Below are 18,031 nucleotides of genomic sequence, written 5' to 3' on the forward strand. Positions count from 1 at the left end.
AGGAATCCACTTCTGTGGCGGTCATGAAGCCCAAGCTGGGTTAATAGTGACTCCTGGAGGTAATTACACCAAATTGTGGACCTTCTGGTTATAAGCATTGTCTTCTCTCTCTACCTCAGCTGAAAACCCAGACTCAGGAGGTCTCAATCCTTGCCTCCCTATTCTTGGAAGAGGCCAGAACCAACTACACACAAGGCTTTTTCAGAGGAGACAACTTCGACTTCCCAAAAGACAAACCCTCTATTTTGCTATATGAGGCATGTACCAATCCCAAACTGCAGACCAGCTGGGAACCGTGTGGGCCTCAATAAAGTTTGAAAATCTTAAATGAATTAAAGACTTTGTAGGATTTATACAGGAAAATGATCTTGCAATTTATATCAGTAAAAAAAAGAAAAAAAACTTTAAAAACATAGAACTAGTTTAATTATTATGCATTGAAAATTTAAGAAGAAATTAATTTGGTTTAGTATTTTATATCCTAGAAAATATAAGTGAGTTTGGTAGAATTATTAAAATATTTGTTTTCATTTTATAACTAAAAGTTCAAAGTGAAGGTATAAAAGTTATAAATATCAAAATGCAAAATTATATAGCAGAACTATATATAAAACACTAAAATCGCATGCTAATTTTCTTGAACCATCAGGGAGCGGAGAAGAGAGTAAGGAAACAGCCTGAAATCAAAGGTATGGTGTCATTCTCCCAGAAGAGATGGAACATGAGTACTGACTCACCTCTGGCCTCAGAAGAAAGACAGCACCTCCATTTAAATAGATAAGAAATAAATAGATAAGGGTAAAAAAACTAAAAAACAAAACAACAACAACAACAAAACTAAACTACTTAACAAATTACTAAAGGTTGGATGTGGGCAAATGAGACAGTAGAGAAATTGCGAGTGCTAGAGATTCAAGGGGAAACAGAAACCTCTTATAGGTTCTTCTTCATGGGCTTCTGCTGGGTGCTCACAAGAAAGAAGGGTGTGGGAAAGAGACTGGAGAAAGTCCTCTTGGGCGGTGCTGGTCTACAGGAGGGAATAGCCACCAATACAGAAAAGAGTGACATTTGACATAGGCCCTAAGGAACACAAGCCTTAAGCTACTGAGGAAAAGGTAGCAAATCCTGGCATCCAAGACCAACAGTAGCTGGGAGAAATATAAAAAAAGAGTCATTGAACCCTACAGGAAGGGCAGGAAATTATCCAAGTCCCAGACCATTAGTGATTTCCCAATGCTGGAGAAGGAGGATGAGTCACAGAGAAATTACCACCTGTCTGGCATAGGGACAAAGGTCCTGCCTAAGAATGAGACTGAATGGGGACAACAAAGAACCCTCTCTGACACCCACCATCAGGTTAGCAAGTGTCAAATAACAAGTGAGAAGGACTACTGCTGGAAAAGGACAAGAGGGTAGAAAGAGCCTATCAGCAACACAGACATACAGGAAGGTGTAAGGCAAAAGACTGGAACAGGAAAATCGTGAGAAAGACCCTAACCATCCACACCCTAAGAAGAAAACAGAACGGAGAAATTTTAAGTTGCTCTGAACTGAAGGTAAAAATAACATCAACAGACTACAGAATCAGTTCAACTGTCTAAATTGACTCAATCCTCATTCTGTGAATTTTTTTTGCTAGGCAAAACTTGTTTGATGTGGATAAAACAGTGGTTAGAGGAAATTTTATAGAAATAAGCACTTTGATTAGAAAATAAGGAAGTTCTTCTATTAGTCATCTAAATTTATCTCCTTAATCAATTAGAAAAAGGAAAGCATATTAAGCCCATACCAAATAGACAGAAAGATACAATAAAGAAAATTGAAGAAAACAAGGACTTTAAGAATAGAAAAATTTCAGAGAGTAGTCAGTGAAACTGAAATGTGGCTCTGAGAAGATCAAATAAATTGATATACCTCCAGCCAGATTGAGCAAATAAATCAGAATAAATACAATACAATAAAGACAAGAAGACATAAATTTCCAGTATATGAAATTAAATAAAGGGGGAGGAGCCAAGATGGTGGAATATTTTTGTCTGTCTCACATCCCTGAAATACAGCCAGACCAACACTAAACCATCCTGCACACCTGGAAAACTGATTGGAGGATTCACACAACAACCTGCACAACCTGAAGCACAGAATTCAGCAGGTACGGGGTGCGGAGAGGTGAACTTGGGGAGTGAGAAGGAGCAGGAAGGGAGGTGGTTTTGTGAGCAGAGAGAGGATGGAGACTGGGCGGGGGGGCTGAGAATACGGGAAAAGCACCCCTCCCCAAAAGCGGCTGGAGAGAAAGCAGAAAATTGGAAACAGCCACAGGGACTAAACTAAAAAGGGAATAAGGAGAAAGGAGAAAGGACAGGGTTTAAATTCCATTAAGACTGTAAACAAGGGGAGCACAAAGTCTGCAACTCTGCAGCTTGATACCTGGCGGTGCTCTGGTGGGAAGGACAAATCCCCAGGAACAGAGTGGGGTCTGGGAGTTTCTCAGGCCACACAGGGAAAAGCGGCTCCACTGCTGGAAGGACATTTGGTAGAGACTGTTGAAGCCACCTGGTCCCAGCAAACCCCAGAAAATGGCCATATTCGCTGGTGCTGGAACAAGGTCGTTAAGGGTGAAGCCTGGTGCCAGATGTGTGTTGTGATCGTCCATAATCCCTGAAACGCTGCTGCTACACTATCTTGTAAACTTTTTCTGGGGCGGGCTAGCATCTGGCCAGTGTCGGGGCACCAGCAGCAGCAGGGTCCAGCAAGCGTTTCTGGGTGCAGTCGACATTCGGCCATTGCTCATTCGGCCATTGCTTGGTCAAAGCCACAGGTCCTTCAGAAGTAAGGGGCCGGGGACAACAGCCGATTCTGAGACAAAACTCAGGAGAGAGGTACTGCCTGGGGCTTGGTCACGGACAGTGAAAAAGCGGGGAGTGGACGAAAGCTGAAGACAGAAGACCGGTGCGCGATTGCTGATTGGGGAGAACAGAGTTCTGATGCTAGAGACTGAGTAGCTGGGTGACACCATTTTCACTGCTCCTGCACAAGTGCATACACACCTACGAGCACCACAACACTCCACCCCAGTAGGCTAGCATCGCAATCTAGTGGAGAACGGAGTCATTACACTGAGCCCCGCCCAACTGGACCAACCTCGCTCTTCAAGAACACAAGTCTCACCACCTACTTAACCTTATGGACTGTAAAGCACTTCATAGTCTGACTTCTGGGGGAAAATGAAGTAATTTCAGTTCTATTTCAATCTGTGAGCAGATCCATCTATTCAATTTTCTTTCTTTTTTTCCCCTCATTTTAACTTCTTTTCTTTTTCTAGAATACAGAAAAAGAAAAAATTCATTTTTATTTTCAATTTCTATTAAAAATATTTTTCTTTAATTTTTTTATATTATATTCTTTACTTTTGTGTAAATTTTTTCAACTTCTATTTTATTCCATCATCTCATTTTAGTCTACTTCAGGGTATTCATTTTTTCAAATTCTCAAATGATTTCCTTTTTTTAACCCCCTTTTTTTTCTCTAATCTCTCAAACTACTTTCAACACCCAGACCAAAACACACCTAGGATCTAGCATCATTTATTCGACTTGTGTGTGTGTGTGTGTGTGTGTGTGTGTTTAATTTTTTAATTTTAATATTTTTTAATTTTAATTTTTCAAATTTTAATTTGTCTACCTCATTAATTCCTTTTCTCCCTTCAAAATGACAAAATGAAGAAATTCACCCCAAAAGAAAGAGCACAAAGAAACGACAGCCAGGGATTTAACCAACACAGATACAAACAAGATGTCTGAATCAGAATTTCGAATCACAATAATAACAATACTAGCTGGAGTTGAAAATAGATTAGAATCCCTTTCTGAAGAGATAAAAGAAGTAAAAACTAGTCAGAATGAAATAAAAAATGCAGCCATGAGCTGCAATCATGGATGAATACCATGGCGACAAGGATGGATGAGGCAGAACAGAGAATCAGCAATATAGAGAACAAACTTATAGAGAATAATGAAGCAGAAAAAAAGAGGGAGATTAACGCAAAAGAGCACGATTTAAGAATTAGAGAAATCAGGGGCTCATTAAAAAGGAATAACAACAGAATCATAGGGGTCCCAGAAGAGGAAGAGAGAGAAATAGAGGCAAAAGGGTTATGTGAGCAAATCATAGTGGAAAAGTTTCCTAACCTGGGGAAAGACACAGACATCAAAATCCAGGAAGAACAAGGGACTCCCATTAGATTAAAAAAAAAAACGACCTTCAACAAGACATACCATAGTCAAATTCACAAAATACTCAGGCAAGGAGAGAATCATGAAAGCAGCAAGGGAAAAAAGTGCCTAACCTAACAAGGGAAGACAGATCAGGTTTGCAGCAGACCTATCCATAGAAACTTGGCAGGCCAGAAAAGAGTGGCAGGATGTATTCAATGTGCTGAATCAGAAAAATATGCAGCCAAGAATTCTTTATCCAGCAAGGCTGTCATTCAAAATAGAAGGAGAGATAAAAAGTTTCCCAGACAAACAAAAATTAAAGTTTTTGAACACTAAACCAGCCCTGCAAGAAATTTTAAGGGGGACTCTCTGAGGGGAGAAAAGATGAATATATATATATATATATATATATATATATATATACATATATATGTATATATACATATATTCATATATACATATATGTGTATATATACATATATATGAATACCAAAATCAACAAAGATTATAAAGGACCTGAGAACACCACCAGAAACTCCAACTCTACAAGCGTCATAATGGCAATAAATTCATATCTTTCAGTACTCACTCTGAATGTCAATGGACTCAATGCTCCAATCAAAAGACATAGGGTAACAGAATGGATAAGAAAACAGGACCCATCTATATGCTGTTTACAAGAGACCCACTTTAGACCTAAAGACACCTTCAGATTGAAAATAAGGGGATGGAGAACCATCTATCATGCTAATGGTCAAAAAAAGAAAGCCAGAGTAGCCATAATTATATCAGACAATCTAGACTTTAAAACGAAGACTGTAACAAGAGTTGCTGAAGGGCATTATATCCTAATCAAGGGGTCTACAGACCAAGAAGACCTAACAATTGTAGACATTTATGCACCAAATGTGGAGCACCCAAAAATATAAATGAATTAATCACAAACATGAAGAAACTCATCGATAGTAATACCATAATAGTAGGAGACTTCAACACCCCACTCACAGCAATGGACAGATCATCTAATCAAAAAATCAACAATGAAACAATGGCTTTGAATGATACACTGGACCAGATGGACTTAAAAGATATATTCAGAACATTTCATCCTAAAGCAGCAGAATATACATTCTTCTCCAGTGCACATGGAATGTTCTCCAGAATAGACCATATACTGAGACACAAATCAGCCCTAAGTACAAAATGATTGATATCATACCGTGCATATTTTCAGACCACAATGCTATGAAACTTGAAATCAACCACCAGAAAAAATTTGGAACGGTAACAAATACTTGGAGACTGAAGAACATCCTACTAAAGAATGAATGGGCTAACCAAGCAGTTAAAGAGGAAATTAAAAAGTATATGGAAGTCAATGAAAATAACACCACAACCCAAAACCTCTGAGATGCAGCAAATGTGGTCATAAGAAGAAAGTATATAGCAATACAGGACTTCCTAAAGAAGGAAGAAAGATCTCAGATACACAACCTAACCTGACATCTTAAAGAGATACAGAAAGGACAGCAAATAAAACCCAAAACCAGCAGAAGACAGGAAATAATAAACATTAGAGCAAAAATTAATGCTATTGAAACAAATAAACAAACAAAAAAACACCAGTAGAACAGGTCAATGAAACCAGAAGCTGGTTCTTTGAAAGAATTAACAAAATTGTTAAACCATGAGCCAGTTTGATCAATAAGAAAAAGGAAAAGACCCAAATAAATAAAATCAAGAATGAGAGAGGAGAGATCACAATCAACACAGCAGAAATAAAAACAATACTAAGAGAATATTATGAGCAATTATATGCCAATAAAGTGGGCAATCTGGAATAAATGGACAAATTCCTAGAAACATATACACTACCAAAACTGAAACAGGAAGAAATAGAAAATTTGAACAGATCCATAACCAGTAAGGAAATCGAATTAGTAACCAAAAAGCTGCCAATAAACAAGAGTCCAGGGCCAGATGGCTTTCCAGGGGAATTCTATCAAATATTTAAGAAAGAGTTAACACCAATTCTCTTGAAGCTGTTCCCAAAAAATAGAAATGGAAGGAAAACTTCCAAACTCTTTCTATGAAGCCAGCATTACCTTGATTCCAAAACCAGACAGAGACCCCACTACAAAGGAAAACTATAGACCAATTTCCCTGATGAACATGGATGCAAAAATCCTCAATAAGACATTAGCCAACCAGATCCTAAACTACATTAAAATAGTTATTCACCCTGATCAAGTGGGATTTATACCTGGGATGCAGGGCTGGTTCAATATCCACAGAACAATTAATGTGATTCATCACATCAATAAAATAAAGGACAAGAACGATATGATCCTCTCAATAGATGCAGAGAAAGCATTTGACAAAATACAGCATCCTTTCTTGATAAAAACCCTCAAGAAAGCAGGGATAGAAGGATCATACCTCGAGATGATAAAAGCCATATATGAGCGACCCAACCCTAATATCATCTTCAATGGGGAAAAACTGAGAGCTTTCCCCTAAGGTCAGGAACAAGACAGGGATGTCCACTCTCACCACTGTTATTCAACATAGTATTGGAAGTCTTAGCCTCTGCAATCAGACAACACAAAGAAATAAAAGGCATCCAAATCGGCCAGGAGGAGGTCAAACTTTCACTCTTCGCAGATGACATGATACTCTATATGGAAAACCCAAAAGATTCCACCAAAAAACTGCTAGAACTGATCCATGAATTCAGCAAAGTGCAGGATATAAAATCAATGCACAGAAATTGTTGCATTCCTATACACCAACAATGAAGCAACAGAAAGAGAAATCAAGGAACTGATCCCATTTACAGTTGCACCAAAAACCATAAAATACCTAGGAATAAATCTAACCATGGAGGTGAAAAATCTATACACTGAAAACTATAGAAATCTTATGAAAGAAATTAAAGAAGACACAAAGAAGTGGAAAAAGATTCCATGCTCCTGGATAGGAAGAACAAATTTTGTTAAAATGTTGATACTACCCAAAGCAATCTACATATTCAATGCAATCCCTATCAAAATAATACCATCATTCTTCACAGAGCTATGACAAATAATCCTAAAATGTGTATGGAACCAGAAAATACCCCAAATAGCCAAAGCAATCTTGAAAAAAACAAAACAAAACAAAAAACAAAGCAGGAAGCGTCACAATCCCAGACTTCAAGCTATACTACAAAGCTGTAACCATCAAGACAGTATGGTACTGGCACAAGAGAGACACTCAGATCAATGGAACAGAATAGAGAACCCAGAAATGGACCAACAAACGTGTGGCCAACTAATCTTTGATAAAGAAGGAAAGAATATCCAATGGAATAAAGACAGTCTCTTCAGCAAGTGGTACTGGGAAAACTGGACAGCGACATGCAGAAGAACGAACCTGGACCACTTTCTTACACCATATACAAAATAAACTCAAAATGGATGAAAGACGTCAATGTAAGACAGGAAGCCATCAAAATCCTCGAGGAGAAAGCAGGCAAAAATCTCTTTGATCTTGCCTGCAGCAACTTCTTACTCAACACGTCTCCGGAAGCAAGGGAAACAAAAGCAAAAATGAACTACTGAGACCTTACCAAACTAAAAAGCTTCTACAAAGCGAAGGAAACAATCAGCAAAACTAAAAGGCAACCGATAGAATGGGAGAAGATACTTGCAAACGATATATCAGATAAAGGGTTAGTATCCAGAATCTATAAAGAACTTATCAAACTCAACACCCAAAAAACAAATAATCCAGTGAAGAAATGGGCAAAAGACATGAATAGACACTTCTCCAAGGAAGACATCCAGATGGCCAACCAACACATGAAAAAATGCTCCACATCACTCATCATCAGGGAAATACAAATCAAAACCACAATGAGATTCCACCTCATGCCTGTCAGAATGGCTAACATTAACAACTCAGGCAACAACAGATGTTGGTGAGGATGTGGAGAAAGAGGATCTCTTTTGCACTGTTGGTGGGAATGCAAGGTGGTTCAGCCACTCTGGAAAACGGTATGGAGGTTCTTCAAAAAACTAAAAATAGAACTATCCTATGACCCAGCAATTGCACTGCTAGGCATTTATCCAAGAGATATAAGTGTGCAGTTTCAAAAGGACACAAGCACCCCCATGTTTATAGCAGCACTATCGACAATAGCAAAGTATGGAAAGAGCCCAAATGTCCATCGATGGATGAACAGATAAAGAATATGTGGTATATATATATACAATAGAGTATTACAAAAAAAAGAATGAAATTGCAAAAAAAAGAATGAAATCTTGCCATTTGCAACTACATAGATGGAACTGGAGGATATTATGCTCAGTGAAATTAGTCAGTTAGAGAAAGACAAAAATCATACGACTTCACTCATATGAGGACTTTAAGAGACAAAACAGGGGCGCCTGGGTGGCTCAGTCGGTTAAGTGGCCGACTTCGGCTCAGGTCATGATCTCACGGTCTGTGAGTTTGAGCCCCGCATCAGGCTCTGTGCTGACAGCTCAGAGCCTGGATCCTGTTTCACATTCTGTGTCTCCCTCTCTCTGACCGTCCCCCGTTCATGATCTGTCTCTCTCTGTATCAAAAATAAATAAACTTTAAAAAAAAATTAAAGAAAAGAGACAAAATAGATGAACATAAGGAAAGGGAAACAAAAATAATATAAAAACAGGGAGGGGGACAAAACAGAAGAGACTCATAAATATGGAAAACAAACTGAGGGTTACTGAAGGGGTTGTGGGAGGGTGGATGGCTAAGTGGGTAAGGGGCACTAAGGAATCTACTCCTGAAATCATTGTTACACTATATGCTAACTAATTCAGATGTAAATTTACAAAAAATAAAAAATAAAATGAAAAGAAAGGAAATATAGGGAGCATCAGTTCAGATCCTACAGACATCAACTATGAAAAGGTGGTACTATGAATAATCTTATGCCTATAAATTTGACAACACAGATGTAGTCAACAAATTCCTTGAGAAGTTCAAACTTGAAAAACTCATGAAGTCCATCGAATAGAGATAGCCTAAATGGATATCCTGAAAATATATATCAATTTTCATTATTTCACTCTTTATTGGGGACTTTCTATGAGTGTTACCCAATAAAAATGAAAACATGAGTTCAAACAAAAATCCATACACAAATGTTTATAGTAATATTCACAATAGCTAAAAACTTCATACTGTCTTCAGCTGCTGAATAAATAAGCTATGGAAAGAGTAGACTAAAGAATACTACAGAGCAATAAAAAAATAAATGAACTACTGATATATACCTGTAGAATATTATAAATCTCGATTGAGCTACATGAAAGAAGTTAGGTTCAATACACGTATACATACATGCATGCATATATACATATATATTCTACATATATATTCTACACACATTTATTCTACATATATATTCTCTCTATATATGTATATTCTACACATATATTCCACATATATATTCTATATATATATTCTACATATTCTATATATATATTCTACATATATATATTCTACACATATATTCTACGTATATATATATATTCCTTCATATGTGTATACACATATATATATTTTCCTGGAAGGAGAATCTTTCTCTCCTAACTTTAGTCATATGCCTGCCCTCTGACATTGTCAAGCCCTCTGGAGCCAGATGGAACATGGAAGGATAAAATTCTCAGTGGAACATTCGAATGGTGTTACTAAAACATGGATGAAAGAATATGTGTATAAAAATTATGATATCTAATTATATAATTATAATTAAAGATATATAATTTTGTATAATTATGTGTCTATACATATACATATATATATACATATGTGTATATGTATAGACACACACATACACTGTTTGAAGATAAAAAACTCATCCTCACCAAAAAGTACACAAACGTGCTCAAAACTTTCTATGGAAACTGGCATAATGTATCAATGTCATGTATAATGAAAATTTTCCTTAAAGTCAACCCCATTTGAGGCTATTTCTCAGGTATTTGATACCCATTAACCACTTATTTTCTGTTACAGTGTTTACATAATGAAAAAGTGCTTTAATGAAAAGTGGAATTTAATGATGAGGTTTGTACTACAACCTGCTCATAGGAGCATAAAGACAGTAAAGAGATTTACATATTGACCTTTATTCAAGGTGTTTTCACTCTTTTCGTCTTGCTAGGTTCCTAAAAGAAACAGATACAAAGGAGAAAGTTGACATACATCGTGAATTTGTGTGCCACATAAAATATAACTAGTATTTGTGTGAAGTACTTTCTGAAATGCATGGAAAATAAAATAATTAGCAGGCAAATAAAATTGATGCTACATGTAGAATGGCATTTCATAAAATCTGAAGTCAGTTCTGTTCTGATACCGATGATGAGCCACAGATCACTGCAAGCTGAGTTCCCAGGGAGAGGGGGATCCCAGCCTAGCTGGAGCTGGAAGGAGGTTGCTGTTACTTTATACACCCAGTATTTGGGCACCGGATGAAACACATCCGAATGCATGCAAGAGTACGTTATTCCAGCAGGAAGTAGCCTTAAGAAGTCACTAAAAAGTGACATGAAAGCAAAAACCAATTTCAAAGAAAGTCACCAAATCACTAGGATTTGTATGACTTCCAGAGAAATGTTACCAGTGGATCTTGGTGAGGAAAACTAATGTTTATTAAACAACTTATCGTTAAACAGGAGCTTGTCGCAATTATTTAAGTTATGACCACAGGAGCTCTGCAAGTTCGGTGATAGTGTCCCTATTTAATATAAAAAGACACTAAGACTCAATGACCTTTAACCTGTCACATGGCCCTAGGGCCTATTAAGTACATGAGCCAGCCTTCAAACTGCCATTTTATTGATTCCGCTCCATCGGTTTTTCATCTTCCATAATTATTGCCCACATATTCTTTCATTATATATAATGAAATACCTATATGTTATTATGACTGTGGAACCAATTTATTGGTTCTCAGAGTGTGTAGGACATCTTAAAACCTCAAAATGTATTCTCATAGAGTTCTTTTAGAGTAACTATTTTAATTTGTGTGGTTTTTCTCAAGAACTGAAATTTGAATGCTAAATGTCCCCAAATCCAATTCTGTGTAACGCAAATTGAAGATACCAATTATATTCTGTTCTAGAAATATTTCCGCAGCCTAAAGCACCGCATGCAAAAATACAGATCAACATATTCACCTTGGGGTCTTGACATTTGCAGAATGACCATTTGCTTCAGTTCAATCAACAGTCATTGTTAGGGAAGCACCGGGGATATAATAAGCACTCAAGAAATTCACAAATGGCCAAAATTTTATTTGTCTCAACCCTCCTGGAAATTGAATTGGCTGCTCAGACTTCAATTTTGCCTTAGCGGGGCGCCTGGGTGGCGCAGTCGGTTAAGCGTCCGACTTCAGCCAGGTCACGATCTCGCGGTCCGTGAGTTCGAGCCCCGCGTCAGGCTCTGGGCTGATGGCTCGGAGCCTGGAGCCTGTTTCCGATTCTGTGTCTCCCTCTCTCTGACCCTCCCCCATTCATGCTCTGTCTCTCTCTGTCCCAAAAATAAATAAAAAACGTTGAAAAAAAAAATTTAAAAAAAAAAAAAATTTGCCTTAGCTGTGAAAAATACACTTTTGAAGAAATGTATTAAAAATTGTTTTGTTACACATCTTACCTCAGACCCATGAGTCTGGATCAGAGCTCAGTAGAGTCACCAAGGATATTGTACTCCCTCAAAATGAATTTCAGTTAAAAAAAAACTTACAAACATTTTACTAAAAATAATAATAATAATAAAAGCAAAGCAGCACAAGGCTAAAACTTCCACCAAAGGAGACTTTTACTGAAGACTCTTCAGACGTATTTCAGTGTGTTCTACTCTGAAGGGGTCAGTACAGGCAGTAATAGAAAGGGCACAACAGCAGAACTCCATGCAAGATATTAAAAATCAACTTGAAGAAAAGACAAAATAAAAACCCTGCCCTTGTGATATATCTAATAATATTTATATATGCTATGTAACAAGAGGGAAATAAATATGAGCTGTTTTACCAAGCTAAAGAGAAATGAAGGCTATAATAAGGAACATTAGTGATGATGCCCATATATTGGCCTGAGGTTTTTCAAACAGATTGAGATGAGCCACCTAATAGAATCAATGTAAATAAAAACTTGCCAGTATTTGTTGCCTGTGAGGTGGGGCAGTTCTGGTGGAGAGAAAGCACTTTATCTGAAAAACATGCCATTTAAATAATTGAGGACACCTGATGGAAAGAAACTAGGACCACGTTTAGTGATTTTTCTTTCCTTTATTGATTGTTTTTGTGTTCCTCCATTTTTAGTGAACCAAGAAAATTAAATGTGGTTATACCTGCAAGTTGCATCGTCCAGAAAGGTAAAACTGTTTCTATTTTGAAGAACGTTATAAAAATACTTGGTCTACTCTTGGCTTAAGTCATTATGAGTAATTTATATCCGGTATTATACTACTAAAAAGTTTTTATTTTACTTAGAAATGGTGTTTCTCCTTATGAATGCTTTCTACCAAGAAAGTTTAACTATTGAACTGTGGAATTTTTGAATATCAGAAATTGACCCACGACACCGTATTGTCAATGATAAACATGTTTTATTGTAGAATGTATTAAATGGATTTGAAAAGTATTATAATTCCTATAAAATGCAGTCTATTTTATATTTACTGCAGCTGTGCTGATGATTTCACGTCTTCTAAGAATTCACCTGGTCCTATAGAACTATTTAAATCAAAACCTGGCCTTGATGATTTTTCTAAGCATCTGAGCACATGAAAAATAAATATATATGAACATCTGCACATACATGAGTATATGCCATATATTGCTATATATAAGAATGTACATAATATATAGGAATATATACATTATATAATTTATATGGATGTATATAATATACTATATATATATAATGGACACAGTGGCTTCTGTCCTCAGGAAGCTTATTGTTAGAAGTGAGTAATTAAGGGACATGACATGTTACTCATTGGAACCTACAGGATGCTTGGGGACATATGAAAGGATACTCCAACCTAATTTTGCCAGGAAGAAAGGTCTTGGATTAAGGCTATTTTTAAATTGAGGTCCTAATGAAATAGAGGGAGAAGGAATGGGGAATACATTCCAGGCTGAAGAAATGGCATATTTAGAGGCAGAGAGTTACAAAGTGAATGACATATTCCCAAAATTAAAAGCAGGTCAGTGGACTGGAGAGGACAGACCAATTGGAAGTTTGTGAGAACAAAGACCGGGAGGTTGGGTAGGAAGCTGAGTGAGGATCATGTATTACACACTTGGACTTTATTTGAAAGAGTAAGAGGAAACTCTGGAGGTGGTGAAGCAAGGACATGTTATGATCAAACTTTAATTTGGGGAGGCACCTGGCTAGTGGAGCATGCAACTCTTGATCTCAGGGTTGTCAATTTGAATCCATGTTGGGTGTAACGATTACTTAAAAATAAAATCTTCAAAAAGAATAGTTTTGGAAAATTATTCAGCTACAATGAAGAGATCGGGTGTTAAGAGCAGTGATAAAAGATGACAGAAGTATACACAGGGGAAGTAAAAATCTGCTGCAATAGTAGGTAATAGCGATACTATGGAAAATCCACACATTGGATTTTTCCTTTGGCATAACCTCTCAGTCTCTATTTGTACCCCATTATGGCTTGTTAAGTTCTTAAAGCCTGTGGAATGGAGGAAAAAGCAGGACCTCTACCCTGCAGAGTCCAAAGATGGAGGGCCCCTTTTCCTTCCACATGAACTGGCTGGCATGAAGTTTCCTTTATTAGTGTCTTCCAAGTACATGACATTATAGAGCAATGACCATCTGTTTTTGACTTCCGCTGAAGCTTATGAAACTGACCCACGTGTAACCCATGTTCTTTTTTTTTTTTTTTTTTCTTATAGCTGATCTTAAGGGACTGTTCATCTGAACACCGGTATTAGCTGAGGGAGTTATACCCATGCTTCAGTAGTGACAACCTTGGCTACTTACTCAAGCAGCATGTATGTGCTTTTTGATCTTGCTTCGACTCAGTTCTGATACACCTCTTCCATAGTGTGATGGATTGCTCCTAGGCCCACCTGATCCTTGTGGGTCTCACAGAATCCAAGTCATAATGGGAAATTCCAGATGTGTGGTCATTTGGTTTTGCATGACCAGGCATTCTGTCTCTAGAAGCTGCTTTTCAAAAGACATATTATCTTCTGCTGCAGGTGGCATGGCCCTGCTCCAGAACCTGAGCATCACAATTCTCCCATGAGGCTTCTTTAAGTACCACATGACATTTTTCCCTCTCACCGATAGCTCTAACACCATAAATTATTCCAGATCCAAATCAGTAAATTTTTTCTCACTATGTATACATATAATCCATCCCCTTTGATTAATTACCCGAAGAATCTCACCCCACATCCCATGCTTCCCAGGATTCCCCAGCACAGCGTGGCTAGGTCTGTTGACTCTTCTTGTTTCCCTATTGGGCCCAACATGGGTCAGCTGGATTAATCAGCAATGTAAGAAAAAGGGGGATAAAAGAGGAGATCCTAAAGGGAACACTTCTGTCAGGCGAAAGAAAGGCTTTTGAAATATCTTCTAGGCAGGGGAGTAGTGTTAACTGGAAGAGATAGGCTACTTTATAGTCTCAGAAGTTTCTGGGATAGCAGGTGGTTCAAAACACTTGCGATCATCCACCCAAAAGGCCCCATTCCTATTCATTTTCTAATTAGGGCTCTCACCTTGGCATAATAGACATCCTTGCTTGGCATTTACCATACTCTAGAAGACAGCCACTCTATTAAGTTCTGAGCCTGCTCCTCATGTTTCTTTACTCCCTCTGTAGGAGGAGAGAACTTTTGTAAGCTGCCAGAGAAGCCCTATAGCTTTCCCACTCAATCTTCAATTGTTCTTTAATCCCCGGGGTCTTTTGTCATATTTAGCTAGGGGTCAATGCCATTTAGCAATAACCTTCCAAGCCCACTGTCTTTACAGTTACTCTTTGCCCGTACTTTTCAAAAGTCTGACAAATTGTGTCAACTAGTACATTCTCTCCTACCTGTAGACCATCTCAATTCACTGACAGTGAGAGTTTTAACAGTTGAGCTGCTGCCTTGTGCCGGGGATGCCTTGTGAGTTCCACCTAACACCAGTGACTGGGAGAAAAGTGATTCAGTCCTATAACCCTATTTTATCACCCCCTTTCTTGGACCACTCCTGACACTGGCTATCACAGATTAAGTTCTCCAGAATCAGAAGCTGAGATGGAGTGTGGCATGTAAGATATTTAGGAGGGATCAATACTTGTGGAAAGGAGGGAAAGAAAGCAAGATTGGGCAGAGGAAAACGTCTATGCTGCTGAATGACAAAAAACATAGCTAATTCCACAGAAACTCTGGCGCATAAGTAGCCCATCAGTTTACTCAAAAAGTGAAAAGTGGAACTACTCTATGATCCAGTAATCACATTACTGGGTATCTTCCCCCAAAATACAAAAGCACTAATTCAAAGGGATAGATGCACCCCTATGTTTATAGCAGCATTATTTATAATAGGTGAATTACAGAAGTAGCCCACGTGTCCACCGATTGAGGAATGGATAAAGAAAATGTGATGTGTGTGTGTGTGTGTATACAATGTACGTGTAAATGTATGTGCATGTGTATACACATGATTTGTATATATACAATAGGATATTATTCAACCATAAAAAAGAGTGACGCACCGCCATTTGCAACAACACAGAGCTAGAGAGTATAACGCTGAGCGAAATAAATCAGAGAAAGACAAATACCATATTATTTTGCTCATGTGGAATTTAAGAAACAAAACAAATGAACAACGAAAAAAAAAATAGAGAGAGAGATAAACCAAGAAACAGACTCTTAACTATAGAGAACAAACCGATGGTTACAAGAGGGGAGGTGGGTGGGGGCATGACTTAAATAGGTGATGGGGGTTAAGGAGTCACTTGTGATGAGCACTGGACATTGCACAGAATTGTTGAATCACTATATTTGCGCACCATAATATGAAACCATATGCTACCTATACAGGAAATAAAACTATTAAAAAATGGCCTATCAGAGGTATCCTGGGCCAAATGCTTGGGTCTTTCAACCCCTACCATCATCAGTTGTTGAGTACGGGCCACTTTGGGTAGGATACGACCTGGGATAAGGTAGCTCTTTTCAGTTGAGGCAAAGAACTGGCATCCTTCCTTGAAAAGAGATCAGACAGTACATATTTGTGTCTACCACATTCCTCCACCTTTGCTCGTCCCTAAGAAAGCATCTTGACGAATTTGGGGATGAGGAGTAGGGAAATCATAAGAAGTGATTTAAACAGGTCTTTCCATTCATTTGAGGGTCATATAGAGTGCTTCTAACTTCATTGATTCTGGGCACCTTATGGGGCTTAGACTGTGAGGTTAGTTGTTGATACAACTCGTGATCTGATAGCTGTCGCCTTGACCCAGGACCAGCAGCCTCCATAGAGCCTCCTACTCAGTGTCACCAGGTTCCCTCCATTGTAGAGAAGGCTCTGAATCTATCTGCCCCTGTACCTGCTAGTTTACGACAAGTCACTAGGTTTCACTTGGTTCATGGCATCTGTTAACCAGAAAGTCCCTGCAACGCTTGCTAGCCCTCAAATGTTCTGCTTTTGAAATTCTTCTTCATTGAAACTTCCTCATTGAGAAGCTGGGGCAGGGGGCACCACCTTCTGTACATTATATATTCCCATTGATCCACTATTATTTCCAACTTTGTAGTTAGATTGGGCTACATGACTACTTTGAGCCAATGAAATATAAGCAGGAAGAATATGCATCACCTCCAAAATGAGGCATTAAGAAGCCCATATAGAATTTTCCAGAATCTTTTTTTTTTTTCTTTCCAGAGTAAGTAAGGAAGCTGTATGTTACCAGGGATGGAGCCTCCACCCCTCATCTCTGGGTGACTGTACAGCTTACAGACCCCAAAGCTGCAAATGAAACACCAATGAGAAATAAATGTTTGCTGTTTGCTGTGCTGAACCATGAAGACGTGGCTATTACTTCTGACTATAGTTTAGTTTGTCCTGATTAATATGCAATGCCACAAGGAAAGTGAGATTGGACCAGAGAAACTCAAATGCCCCCTTTTGTCCAATCATGTCAGTCTGGGCTGGCTCTGGATTGTTAGAGGTGAGGGGCTGTCTTGGGGATGAGGCAGTTCACAATTCATCTCCATCTGGATGGGAAGTGGGGAGAGCTCCTGCCTTCGCTATTATTACCTTCAGTATATCTACTACCCACATCACTAAATCCCGGTTCTGTCCTGGAGAGTGGAAAGTCAATAAAACAAGTTGGCATATATATAAAGTGCTTTGAATAGTGCCTTGGGCACAGTAAGAGTGACAAGCGTTAGCTCTTGCTAGTCTCTAGAATTAAACTCCCTAAGAGGAGAGATTTTCATCCATTTTATTTGGTGCATCTATCTTAGCACCTGGAATCCTGACTAAAACATAATATGCACTCAATCGGTATGCGTTAAATGCATAGTAAATGAAGGAATTAAATGAATGATAAATGAATGAATATAAATATTTGATTTTCCCTCCTTCCTCTCTGGACCTCTATCCTTGCTTCTTTTAACATATCAAACCCCCTAATGCCCAGAATGAGGCAAATACTTTCCTTTGACTTTCTCTAGTCCCCTATGCTTTCTCGCCAATCCCAGCCTTGTTGCTACATGTTGTTGCCCACTGGCATCTTCTTTACTCTGCGGA

At 38.2% G+C, this 18,031-nt stretch overlaps 1 long non-coding RNA gene across 1 annotated transcript; it reads left to right on the forward strand.

Annotated features, from left to right (window-relative positions):
- Nucleotides 1–12,613, forward strand: LOC131506223 (uncharacterized). Its single transcript, XR_009258801.1, has 3 exons — nt 1–59; nt 650–689; nt 12,571–12,613. It is a non-coding gene; the product is annotated as an uncharacterized LOC131506223 (long non-coding RNA).
- The last annotated feature ends 5,418 nt before the right edge of the window (nt 12,614–18,031 follow it).

Source organism: Neofelis nebulosa, chromosome 3 (assembly GCF_028018385.1).
Source record: "Neofelis nebulosa isolate mNeoNeb1 chromosome 3, mNeoNeb1.pri, whole genome shotgun sequence".
NCBI lineage: Eukaryota > Metazoa > Chordata > Mammalia > Carnivora > Felidae > Neofelis > Neofelis nebulosa.